The sequence below is a fragment of the Trichomycterus rosablanca genome, chromosome 13, assembly GCF_030014385.1.
Source record: "Trichomycterus rosablanca isolate fTriRos1 chromosome 13, fTriRos1.hap1, whole genome shotgun sequence".
NCBI lineage: Eukaryota > Metazoa > Chordata > Actinopteri > Siluriformes > Trichomycteridae > Trichomycterus > Trichomycterus rosablanca.
The window spans coordinates 10,266,246-10,280,229 of record NC_086000.1 but is presented as its reverse complement, the minus strand read 5'-3'; positions in this window follow the sequence as shown (position 1 = coordinate 10,280,229).

The window sequence follows — 13,984 nt, the reverse complement described above, 5'->3', positions numbered from 1 at the left end:
GTGGCAACATATATGTTAAGGAAAGCTTTTCTCATAGCCCACACAGATACCTCAAACAAAGTCCTAATTAAATGGCTATTTATTGTCTTATCAAGGACACAGCTTATCAGTAGACCATTCGTTAGCAAACATGACCAAAACAGTGCGTAAATGTAGCCTTCTGGGCAGATGCACAGTTAATCTGCAGCAAACTGATAAAAAAAAGACCATGTGTTGCAGTCAAGACTATTTCAGTCGAGACATAGATAAATACAAGACCATACCAATGGCGACTCAAGACCAGTTCCAACCATTACAAGGCGAGGAACCATAAAAACCAGAACCAAAAGAAACCAACTGAAATTGAAACAAGATCAAGACTAAAAACACTAGCCTTAGGCCAACAAAAAAAAATCCAAGACCAAGACAAAACATCAGGACCAGACCAGAAATTAAAAATGGTTAAGACAAAGACAAGTAGAATACTCAAGGGTACAAGACCAAGATCAAGTCTGCTCACTGGTCATCCGGCTGATTAATAGCACCGCTGAGATTCAAACCCAGATCTCAGCTGTGGAGGGTTAGCAGCGTAGTAGAACGTAGCACCACCCAAAGCGCCTAAAGCACATTTCTTAGAGTCTTAAAGTGACAGATGTACTAACGACCATTATTTTGGCTGCTTTCCTAACCACATATAACTGTACTTAATAATATGTGCTGTATAACTGGTGTCATCAGAAGAATACGATTTGGTACGCAGCCAAAGTATTATGGCTTGTGCCCAGCATTTCTATTTGGCACCAGATCCAGTGTGACCCTGAACAGAATTAAGTAATTGTTAAAATAAATAAATTAAAGAATTGTTAGATGTTCAAACCTGTCAAAGTGCATTTAATATTAAAAATGCACAGATGAGCCAAAACAGTAGGATCACCAACCAGAAATTTACATATTATTGCCTATTTCATAATATTTAAGTCACAGACAGGGATTTATTAAATACTGGGCTGATGGTAGTTACTGACATTTGACTTTGATTAAGAACAATATAAAGATGCCGGACATCTGGGTTGAAGTATCTCAAAAACAGCAAGTGGTGCTCACAGGCAACAGAGATGAGTACCCACCAAGAGTGGTCTGATGAGGGACAAACCACAAACGTAGACAGGTTGTTGGGCGGCTGAGACTATGGCATCTGGAACAGAATGACGAAAGAGCTATTGTGGCTCAAATTGCTAATGATTTTTATATTGAATACTGGTGATAAGGTGAATGTGTCACAACACACACTGCACTGAATCGTTCTGTTCAGTACCAGTCTGTGTATCCATGCTAACTCTTGTTTATTGTCTCAAGCACCTACAGTGGGCACACAGAAATCAGAACTGTGACATTAGAACAGTGGAAATGTTACAGTATGACAAATCCTGTTTTCTCCAAGAGCAAGCAGATGGCACCAGGATGCGCTGTAGAATTATCGCACCAACAGTGGTCTCTTTCCACCAAGCTTCTTGCTGATGGTCTTGTAGCCCATTCCAGCCTTGTGCAGGTCTACAATCTTGTCCCTGACGTCCTTTGATAGCTCTTTGGTCTTACCCATGGTGGTCGAGAGAATTGAACGGAAGAAACTGATTCTGTTACAGGTGTCTTTTATACAGGGACAGGACTAATTTATGTGCCTTTTGTGCACATAACCGGTCTGTGGGGGTCAGAATTCTTGCTGGTTGGTAGGGGATCAAATACTTATTTCCCCTAATTAAATACAAATTAATTTATAACTTTTATTTAATTTTTTTCTGGATTTTTTGTTGATATTCTGTCTCTCTGTTAAAATAAACCTTCCATAAAAATTATAGACTGTTCAAGTCTTTGTAAGGGGGTAAACTTACAAAATCAGCAGGGGATCAAATACTTATTTTCCCCACTGTAAGTGGTGAGGAAGTGTAATGCAACTGGGTAATTGGATGCGCAGAGAAAATGCACAAAATACATTAAAACCACCTTCTTGTTTCTACACACATTGTCCATTTTATCAGCTCCACTTACCATATAGAAGCACTTTGTAGTTCTACAATTACTGACTGTAGTCCATCTGTTTCTCTGCATGCTTTGTTAGCCCCCTTTCATGCTGTTCTTCAATGGTCAGGACCTCCACAGGACCACCACAGAGTAGGTATTATTTGAGTGGTGGATCATTCTCAGCACTGCAGTGACACTGACATGGTGGTGGTGTGTTAGTGTGTGTTGTGCTGGTATGAGTGGATCAGACACAGCAGTGCTGATGGAGTTTTTAAACACATCTCTGTCACTGCAGGACTGAGAATAGTCCACCAACTAAAAATATCCAGCCAACAGCGCCCTGTGGGCAGCGTCCTGTGACCACTGATGGTCTAGAAGATGACCAACTCGAACAGCAGCAATAGATGAGCGATCGTCTCTGACTTTACATCTACAGGGTGGACCAACTAGGTAGGAGTGTTTAATAGAGTGGACAGTGAGTGGACACGGTATCTAAAAACTGCAGCAGCGCTGCTGTGTCATTTTCACTCATACCAGCACAACACACACTAACACACCACCATCATGTAATTGTCACTGCAGTGCTGAGAATGATCCACCACCTAAATAATACCTGCTCTGTGGTGGTCTAAATTAGGACAATGCAGGTTACAGAAGCTAGAAGTATTTAAAGACAAGCAATGTTTATTAATTGTCATTGGTAATCTGTCTTTGCAGATTTCAACAGACCAGATGAAATAAAGAGGATCAGGAACAAAGTGCCTTGGGAAAGAACAGTGAAATCAGAAGAACTCAGAAAAACCATATCTGTCATTATGTTTTATTTACACTAAATGAACTCCTCTAGAGTTAAACATACAGTATCATGGAAGTGTTGTCGACTGACAAATCAATTCTAACTCTTAACTCTTTGATAACTCTAATGGTGCAAGTGAAGATGATGTTTCACAGAATATAACTAATAATGTACTGTGGCCAAATACGTCTGTGGACAGTAGAGTCTACTGCCCATGCTTTTACGCTTATGCAAATGCTATTGATATGCCTTACAGCTTAAGTCTTACTCATTTAGTCTTAGCCAAACACAGCTGCAGATCCAAAACCCTGCACAGCCTTAGTTACTCTTTAAAACCAGCCAAACTGAATTGTGATTTTCTTTTGTCTGTTTTAGTTCTTCAAAACATTTCTTTTGACGGAGTCTAGTGATGAACAGTGTGGGCGCAGTTTATTCTATGAAAGAAAAGGACTGCGTTTGCCTGAATGAATGTATATATACTGTATTTATATACTCAATTTAAGTGCTGTTGTCCAGTATATTCACATTCCAGCTCGCGTGCAATATGTACATAATGTAAATATGAGAATATCTATCTTTAAATAAATGTTTGTTATATATAATATACATTGTGTGCTGAGCAGTGTTATTGTAGTTACTTTGTAATATATATATATATATATATATATATATATATATATATATATATATATATATATATATATATATACAGTGTATCACAAAAGTGAGTACACCCCTCACATTTCTGCAGATATTTAAGTATATCTTTTCATGGGACAACACTGACAAAATGACACTTTGACACAATGAAAAGTAGTCTGTGTGCAGCTTATATAACAGTGTTAATTTATTCCTCCCTCAAAATAACTCAATATACAGCCATTAATGTCTAAACCACCGGCAACAAAAGTGAGTACACCCCTTAGTGAAAGTTCCTGAAGTGTCAATATTTTGTGTGGCCACCATTATTTCCCAGAACTGCCTTAACTCTCCTGGGCATGGAGTTTACCAGAGCTTCACAGGTTGCCACTGGAATGCTTTTTCACTCCTCCATGACGACATCACGGAGCTGGCGGATATTCGAGACTTTGCGCTCCTCCACCTTCCGCTTGAGGATGCCCCAAAGATGTTCTATTGGGTTTAGGTCTGGAGACATGCTTGGCCAGTCCATCACCTTTACCCTCAGCCTCTTCAATAAAGCAGTGGTCGTCTTAGAGGTGTGTTTGGGGTCATTATCATGCTGGAACACTGCCCTGCGACCCAGTTTCCGGAGGGAGGGGATCATGCTCTGCTTCAGTATTTCACAGTACATATTGGAGTTCATGTGTCCCTCAATGAAATGTAACTCCCCAACACCTGCTGCACTCATGCAGCCCCAGACCATGGCATTCCCACCACCATGCTTGACTGTAGGCATGACACACTTATCTTTGTACTTCTCACCTGATTGCCACCACACATGCTTGAGACCATCTGAACCAAACAAATTAATCTTGGTCTCATCAGACCATAGGACATGGTTCCAGTAATCCATGTCCTTTGTTGACATGTCTTCAGCAAACTGTTTGCGGGCTTTCTTGTGTAGAGACTTCAGAAGAGGCTTCCTTCTGGGGTGACAGCCATGCAGACCAATTTGATGTAGTGTGCGGCGTATGGTCTGAGCACTGACAGGCTGACCCCCCACCTTTTCAATCTCTGCAGCAATGCTGACAGCACTCCTGCGCCTATCTTTCAAAGACAGCAGTTGGATGTGACGCTGAGCACGTGCACTCAGCTTCTTTGGACGACCGACGCGAGGTCTGTTCTGAGTGGACCCTGCTCTTTTAAAACGCTGGATGATCTTGGCCACTGTGCTGCAGCTCAGTTTCAGGGTGTTGGCAATCTTCTTGTAGCCTTGGCCATCTTCATGTAGCGCAACAATTCGTCTTTTAAGATCCTCAGAGAGTTCTTTGCCATGAGGTGCCATGTTGGAACTTTCAGTGACCAGTATGAGAGAGTGTGAGAGCTGTACTACTAAATTGAACACACCTGCTCCCTATGCACACCTGAGACCTAGTAACACTAACAAATCACATGACATTTTGGAGGGAAAATGACAAGCAGTGCTCAATTTGGACATTTAGGGGTGTAGTCTCTTAGGGGTGTACTCACTTTTGTTGCCGGTGGTTTAGACATTAATGGCTGTATATTGAGTTATTTTGAGGGAAGAATAAATTTACACTGTTATATAAGCTGCACACAGACTACTTTTCATTGTGTCAAAGTGTCATTTTGTTGTCCCATGAAAAGATATACTTAAATATCTGCAGAAATGTGAGGGGTGTACTCACTTTTGTGATACACTGTATATACTGATCAGCCATATCATTAAAACCACCTCCTTTTATCAGCTCCACTTACCATATAGAGGCACTTTATAGTTCTACAATTAGCATACTTTGTTAGCCATCTTTCATGCTATTCTTCACTGGTCAGGACCACCACAGAGCAGGTATTATTTAGGTGGTGGATCATTCTTAGCACTGCAGGGACAATGACATGGTGGTGGTGTGTTAGTGTGTGTTGTGTTGGTATGAGTGGATGAGACACAGCAGCGCTGCTGGAGTTTTTAAATACCGTGTCCACTCACTGTCCACTCTATTAGACACTCCTACCTAGTTGGTCCACCTTGTAGATGTAAAGTCAGAGACGATCGCTCATCTATTGCTGCTGTTTGAGTTGGTCATCTTCTAGACCATTAGTGGTCACAGGACGCTGCCCACAGGGCGCTGTTGGCTGGATATTTTTGGTTGGTGATGATCCACCACCCAAATAATACCTGCTCTGTGGTGGTCCTGGGAGAGTCCTGACCATTAAAGAACAGCATGAAAGGGGCTAACAAAGCATGCAGAAAAACAGATGGACTACAGTCAGTAATTGTAGAACTACAAAGTTTTCCTATATGGTAAGTGGAGCTGATAAAATGGACAGTGAGCATAGAAACAAGGAGGTGGTTTTAATGTTATGGCTGATATATATAATGCACATTTTATTTAGATAGCAGTTTAGTTGATTAGTGGTTTCTAATTTTGAAAGATGCTTTTATTTCTTTTTTATTTATTGTTGCTTCAGGCTTTAACCAGTTATGTACTGGGGACAAAGTAAGACACTTATTTGCTAAGATTACAAATAAAGTGTTCTAATTTGCATGTGCAATCCAGCGTGTGTAGTTCATTCACTGTACTGCCGAAATATGTTTTCAAGATCGCTTTTTCCTGGTTAGGGTCCTGGCAGGTCTGGTTTCACTGGAATACACTGGTTACTAGACTATCATACAAGCTTACGTATGAAGTTTTGACTATCTAGATTCCGTTTTGTGTATTTTCTGCACATTCAGTTGATTTAACACATTGGAAACAAATATAAACTGTGGCCTGTGTATAAAATTTAACATTTTGTTTTATTTTTGTTTTAAATATATTCAATTAAGCAATTAAATATAAATCATGCACTAAAACTTTAGCAAAATATACTTATATAGACATAAACATTAAATCAACCAGGGTTAGACTGTATTTGCTAGAGCATACAGTGGGGCCAAAAAGTATTTAGTCAGCCACTGATTGTGCAAGTTCTCCTACTTAGAAAGATGAGAGAGGTCTGTAATTTTCATCATAGGTACATTTCAACTATGAGAGACAAAATGAGAAAAAAAATCCAGGAAATCACATTGTAGGATTTTTAAAGAATTTCTTTGTAAATTATGGTGGAAAATAAGTATTTGGTCACCCACAAACAAGCAAGATTTCTGGCTCTCACAGACCTGTAACTTCTTTAAGAAGCTCTTCTGTCCTCCACTCGTTACCCGTATTAATGGCACCTGTTTGACCTCGTTATCTGTATAAAAGACACCTGTTCACAGCCTCAAACAGTCAGACTCCAAACTCAACCATGGCCAAGACCAAAGAGCTGTCGAAGGACACCAGGAAGAAAATTGTAGACCTGCACCAGGCTGGGAAGAGTGAATCTACAATAGGCAAGCAGGTTGGTGTGAATAAATCAACTGTGGGAGCAATTGTAAGAAAATGGAAGCCATACAAGACCATTGATAATCTCCCTCGATCTGGGGCCCCACGCAAGATCTCATCCCATGGGGTCAAAATGATCATGAGAACGGTGAGCAAAAATCCCAGAACTACACGGAGGGACCTGATGAATGACCTGCAGAGAGCTGGGACCAAAGTAACAAAGGCTACCATCAGTAACACACAACGCCGAGAGGGACTCAAATCCTGCAGTGCCAGGCGTGTCCCCCTGCTTAAGCCAGTACATGTCCAGGCCCATCTGAAGTTTGCCAGAGAGCATATGGATGATCCAGAAGAGGATTGGGACAATATCATGTGGTCAGATGAAACTAAAATGGAGCTTTTTGGTAAAAACTCAACTCGTCGTTTTTGGAGGAAGAAGAATGCTGAGTTGCATCCCAAGAACACCATACCTACTGTGAAGCATGGGGGTGGAAACATCATGCTTTGGGGCTGTTTTTCTGCAAAGGGGACAGGACGACTGATCCGTGTTAAGGGAAGAATGAACGGGGCCATGTATCGTGAGATTTTAAGCCAAAACCTCCTTCCATCAGTGAAAGCATTGAAGATGGAACGTGGCTGGGTCTTCCAGCATGACAATGATCCCAAACACACCACTCGGGCAACGTAGTGGCTCCGTAAAAAGTATTTCAAGGTCCTGGAGTGGCCTAGCCAGTCTCCAGACCTCAACCCCATAGAAAATTTGTGGAGGGAGTTGAAAGTCCGTGTTGCCCAGCAACAGCCCCAAAACATCACTGCTCTAGAGGAGATCTGCATGGAGGAATGGGCCAAAATACCAGCTACAGTGTGTGCAAACCTGGTGAAGACTTACAGGAAACGTTTGACCTCTGTCATTGCCAACGAAGGTTATGTTACAAAGTATTGAGTTGAACTTTTGTTATTGACCAAATACTTATTTTCCACCATAATTTACAAATAAATTCTTTAAAAATCCTACAATGTGATTTCCTGGATTTTTTTTTTTCTCATTTTGTCTCTCATAGTTGAAGTGTACCTATGATGAAAATTACAGACCTCTCTCATCTTTCTAAGTAGGAGAACTTGCACAATCAGTGGCTGACTAAATACTTTTTGGCCCCACTGTATATTTGAAAGAGCAGTAAATCAGATTGTAGATCATAAGGCCTGATTGGTGTGAATTTATGGATTGTATTTAATATACACTGATCAGCCATAACATTAAAACCACCTCCTTGTTTCTACACTCACTGTCCATTTTATCAGCTCCACTTACCATATAGAAGCACTTTGTAGTTCTACAATTACTGACTGTAATCCATGTATTTCGCTACATACCTTTTTAGCCTGCTTTCACCCTGTTCTTCAACGGTCAGCATCTTTCATGCTGTTCTTCACTGGTCAGGACCACCACAGAGCAGGTATTATTTAGGTGGTGGATCATTCTTAGAACTGCAGGGACAATGACATGGTGGTGGTGTGTTAGTGTGTGTTCTTCTGGTATGAGTGAAGAAGACACAGCAGCGCTGCTGGAGTTTTTAAATACCGTGTGCACTCACTGTCCACTCTATTAGACACTCCTGCCTAATTGGTCCTGCCTTGTAGATGTAAAGTCAGACACGATTGATCATCTATTGCTGCTGTTCGAGTTGGTCATCTTCAAGACCTTCGTCAGTGGCCTTCTCAGACAGTGAGGTGTTTAAAAACTTTATCAGCGCTGCTGTGTCTGATTCACTCATACCAGCACAACACACACTAACACACCAGCACCATGTCAGTGTCACTGCAGTGCTTAGAATGATCCACCACCCAAATAATACCTGCTCTGTAGTGGTCCTGGGAGAGTCCTGACCATTGAAGAACAGCATGAAAGGGGGCTAACAAAGCATGCAGAGAAACAGATGGACTACAGTCAGTAATTGTAGAACTATAAAGTGCCTTTATATGGTAAGTGGAGCTGATAATATGGACCGTGAGTGTAGAAACAAGGAGGTGGTTTTAATGTTATGGCTGATCGGTGTATAGAGAATATACAAATACACACTGTATGTGGTGTGTCACTGAAACTGGCACATTCTCATTTCCCACCAGCCAACATTTTCCACACTAAACAAAAGGAATATAGCTACATAAACATACATAATGTTTGTAGTCATTAAGGTTCTATTTTATTAACACTTTTAGTATGCTATTATATGTCGTTTTTCTATATTTAAAATTGTTGTTGTTTCTTAATAAAGCATGTGGTTTCTATGTACCCGGGGCCAGAAGATTGTGGACAAAGTGACTGTTATTTGTCAGTGTTTCAGTTTGCCTATTGTAATAACAATGCATGTAGGTAATGCTTGCATAATAAAGAAAGCAATTACTAGTTAAATACATGCAATGAATAATTGCGCTAGCAATTGTTTTGAAAGTCATACTTTGCAATATTGTTGTTTTTATTGTTACGTCATCCAGACAAATTGCTGGTTAAGGGTGCTAGTAAAGACTGAAATAATTATGCTGGCTGAACAATGGCTTGGTGTGCTCGAGGCCTGAGGGATTCAGAGAACACGGCTAACATAAACTGCTCTCCCTGTCTGCCTCACCCACATTCATAGCTGTTAAAACCAAGCAAAAGCACAGTGACCAATTACCAGTCCTGTTACTGAGATCACACAAGGTAAATGTCATGCATGCTCAAGGCTTTAGTGAGCGACTGTCAATGGAAAACCCACCACACACATACCCTTGACTTCTGGTTTGTGTGGAAAATCGTCTTTATTTCCAGACAAGTGTAACACTTTCCCCTGTTTACATAGTGGGTTAAAGATTTTCTCTTGGCAAACACAAGGCCCCTAGCCCACAGCTCCCACACATTTATCCTACATGACTTTGCAATGTGCCCAGACATGCCAAGGTAGCACTCTAACAAGTTTACAGAAATCCTACAATAGAAAGATAGTCGAGAGAGAAGCTCCAGAACAAACATACAATTAAGAACAAATAAGTCCACCCATGTGATTTGTTAACAGGCCTAAATTCATCAGGTGTCACATCAATGGATTATCGCGTGTGAAGGTAGCTGACAATTAATAAGCAAAAAAACGTGGTAAGAGGAAGAGTGAAGGCTGCACACACGCAGCTAATGTGTTTAATCAAAGACAAGCAGTTTACGAAGAAATTTTCCCTCACTTTCCCTTGTGACAGTGAATTCCACAAGTTAAAAAAAATACCCCCCCCCCCCCCCCCATGCAAAAGTGTACAGTATGTGAGGATCAAATTCTTAGAAAACTGTGAAAGATGTAAATGGAAAAGACTGCATACAACAGTTTTAGAGTTGTACTTATATGTACTATATGTAGCCAAAAGTAAGTAATTATTGAGTTCAGGTGTCTCGACCTGCTAACAATGTGACAACATTTTGAGAATGGCCCTTTCTTGTTCAACAAAGGTCCATGAAAACACAGGGTGCATCTCATTTATTTAATGTTGTGTCTAGGGCTGGCACCGATCCGATACTCTGTATAGATATTGGTCCGATATTGGCCCAAATCACTGGATCGGATATCGGAAGGAAAAAAACAAGTAATCCGATCTGATACTGTTGCTTAATGTAAATAACACTTAATGTTTGTGTGTAAAGCAAATAACACATGAAGATACGTTCCAACAGAGCACCGTTTATTGCCAGCTCACTCGGCAACTGCCGTAACAAGGTGCATCTTGATGACATTATTAACATGTGCCACTGATCTACAACTCATTTGCAACAGCCATTCAGAAATTAAAACATACTGATCTACTTAAACATTTAGCATTTTTAAAATCATCTACTACTGCCACATCTAAAAACACTGTTTAAACACAATAAAAATTGCTTTATAAATGATAAACAGCTTCTTTCCGGATGCAGTCAGACTGCTAAATTGTTTCACCCCTCATATACTAAATATGCACCAATCACCTATGACCTGGTGCTGCCATTTTCTGCTGCTATACACTTTGAGCTGCTGCTATATTTTGAAATTATGCACTTTAGATCCACATAAAGCTGCTGTAGTTCATGTGCAACACTTGTGAATGTAAATATTTAAAATACCTTATCTTAGTTATTTCTTCCAGTTTTTTTTAAGTCTTAAGTTTTATTTTATACTTAACATAGTTATTTGTTATTCATATTTCATTATGTTACACACACCGAGATCTGAGTAACAGCATTTCGTTCTAATCGTGTACATGGTTTGAATAACAATAAAGCTGAGTCTGAGTCTAAATCGCTCACCTGAGATAAAGAAAACCTATCTTGTCCCGGCTTGGAGATCTCTCACATCCTCAACGATTAATCTGTTAGTGTTATGAAATAAAACTACATCGTTTCCCGTTTAGCCACAGATGTCCTCTTCAAAATCCAGCAGGGTTTAATAATCTTAAAACGTGACAGAAAATCTCAACTCTGTGTCAATTCTAATTGGTCCATCGCGTTTGATTGACATTGATCTTCCAATTGTAGACACTTTGGACGACACACCAGAGAGATGTGTCATGTGAACAACAGCTCGAACGTGAAACCAAGAATACTGCTAAATGTTCTGTGTGTAAAAGTTCAAATAATAACAGCAGTTTTGCATAAGTGTGATGTTGTAGGTTCTGTATTTATTTCTTTAGAATATTTGTTTCACAGTCTGAGGATTGTTATTTACATAGCTAGTTTAACCATGGTGCATTGAGACATGTATTATTACTGCTTAGTTGTTTGAGAGGAAAAATGACTGTATTGGATTGATATCGGTATCGGCAGATACTCAATTTGCAGTGTTGGTATCGGACATAAAAAGGTGGTATCGAGCCAGCCCTAGTTGTGTCTTTGATTTTATTTCTCACTTACAGGATGTGAGGAAATAAAGCAAGAAAAAGAAATGATGGAAGGAATTGATGAAGGAATCAATGCTGAAAATATCTGTGTATTTGCTCGAATCACTTTAAAGTGACGTGTTTTATTGATCGCATGAACCAACTGTGATGAATGTCACTGCCATTAATCAAAGTAGGCGAATTAGTAACACATTAACATACAATGATGTTAGCTAAAAAGCACTTTGTTTGGTCCCGTCATTGCTTGCAAATTGCTCCAAATTTAAGGGTGGAGGTGGAGAATTATATTGTATGATACAGTACGTCATGAACTGACTATAGAAGCCTAATTTAATGGCTAAATAATGTACGATCTAAAATCAAGGAAGCATCAATTAGTGTTTGGAATGCACTCCAGTTTATTGTGAAGGAACTCCACTGGTCCACACAGAATGCTTTTAGTTAGTCATTTGTGGTACCAGTATGAGCACTGGTAGGGATACTGGCACAATGATTATGCTTTGGAACCATAGTTTAAATTAGAATGGTTATTGTATACTATTGTATATACTACTGTATGTGTGGAAAGTGAAAATTACACTTGGCTTGCCTACTTGATTAATTATTTAAAGTAATTAATTGACAGAATTGATTACTAAACCACCATGAATACATAACATTTAAAGACAGATCCCATTATGGTAAATGTGCAAACTGTATAAATTACTGTGGGGAGCTGTAATCAGAAGTAGGGCAGGTACTGTAATAAGTTGTTAAGTTGTAGTTCTAAATAAACTACACTTCCCAGTGGCTACAATGCTCATTAGCGCGAATTCTCCTCACCTGCAATATTTAACTGTGATTTCTGTTTTTGTGCTTTGACTTCACTACTTTGCCCCAAAGCTGGTAATTTTTTTAATTATTTTGGTAGCCAGGGTTAGGAAGAAGCGATCTGTAATCGCTTGTCAGTTCATTGGTGGATCAAGTAGCTGTGGCTGTGGCCACAGTTTCACTTAGCGCTCTCACCAACCAGATATAGCTTATTCTATTATTTTTAACAAACTGAACAGGTTTTCTTGAAATTATAATCTGTTCGTCTTCTCACCTTCCTTGTTATAAGCCTTTTTATTTCGGTGTCTGCCAGGCTCCCAGGTAGCTCATGCTGTAGAGTGTTTGTCCTTGATTACTATTGAGCTGGATCATTGCAGTAAAACTTTAAAAGTCAAAGCCCTGTAATGGGTTGGTGTTCTGTCTGGGGTGCATCCATCCAAAATACAGTGGTACCTTGTAACTCAACGTCCCCTAAACTCAAAATCTTTGAAACTCAACGCCCTTTTTTCGAGAAATTTGTACCCTTAAACGTTTCACTCAACGTGTTCAGTTTGTTTTTTAAAAATGTATTTATTTAATTTTAAATTAACAATGAACAGTCGCTTTGTTCAGCGCTCGGCTTGAGAGGTGCGGTAATACGTCATCAAAGTGTGAATATGAAACGAAACTGCATTTGTGTGGAATAACTATCAGATTCACTCTGAAAGTGTCCACATGTACAGTGTATCACAAAAGTGAGTACACCCCTCACATTTCTGCAGATATTTAAGTATATCTTTTCATGGGACAACACTGACAAAATGACACTTTGACACAATGAAAAGTAGTCTGTGTGCAGCTTATATAACAGTGTAAATTTATTCTTCCCTCAAAATAACTCAATATACAGCCATTAATGTCTAAACCACCGGCAACAAAAGTGAGTACACCCCTTAGTGAAAGTTCCTGAAGTGTCGATATTTTGTGTGGCCACCATTATTTCCCAGAACTGCCTTAACTCTCCTGGGCATGGAGTTTACCAGAGCTTCACAGGTTGCCACTGGAATGCTTTTCCACTCCTCCATGACGACATCACGGAGCTGGCGGATATTCGAGACTTTGCGCTCCTCCACCTTCCGCTTGAGGATGCCCCAAAGATGTTCTATTGGGTTTAGGTCTGGAGACATGCTTGGCCAGTCCATCACCTTTACCTTCAGCCTCTTCAATGAAGCAGTGGTCGTCTTAGAGGTGTGTTTGGGGTCATTATCATGCTGGAACACTGCCCTGCGACCCAGTTTCCGGAGGGAGGGGATCATGCTCTGCTTCAGTATTTCACAGTACATATTGGAGTTCATGTGTCCCTCAATGAAATGTAACTCCCCAACACCTGCTGCACTCATGCAGCCCCAGACCATGGCATTCCCACCACCATGCTTGACTGTAGGCATGACACACTTATCTTTGTACTCCTCACCTGATTGCCGCCACACATGCTTGAGAC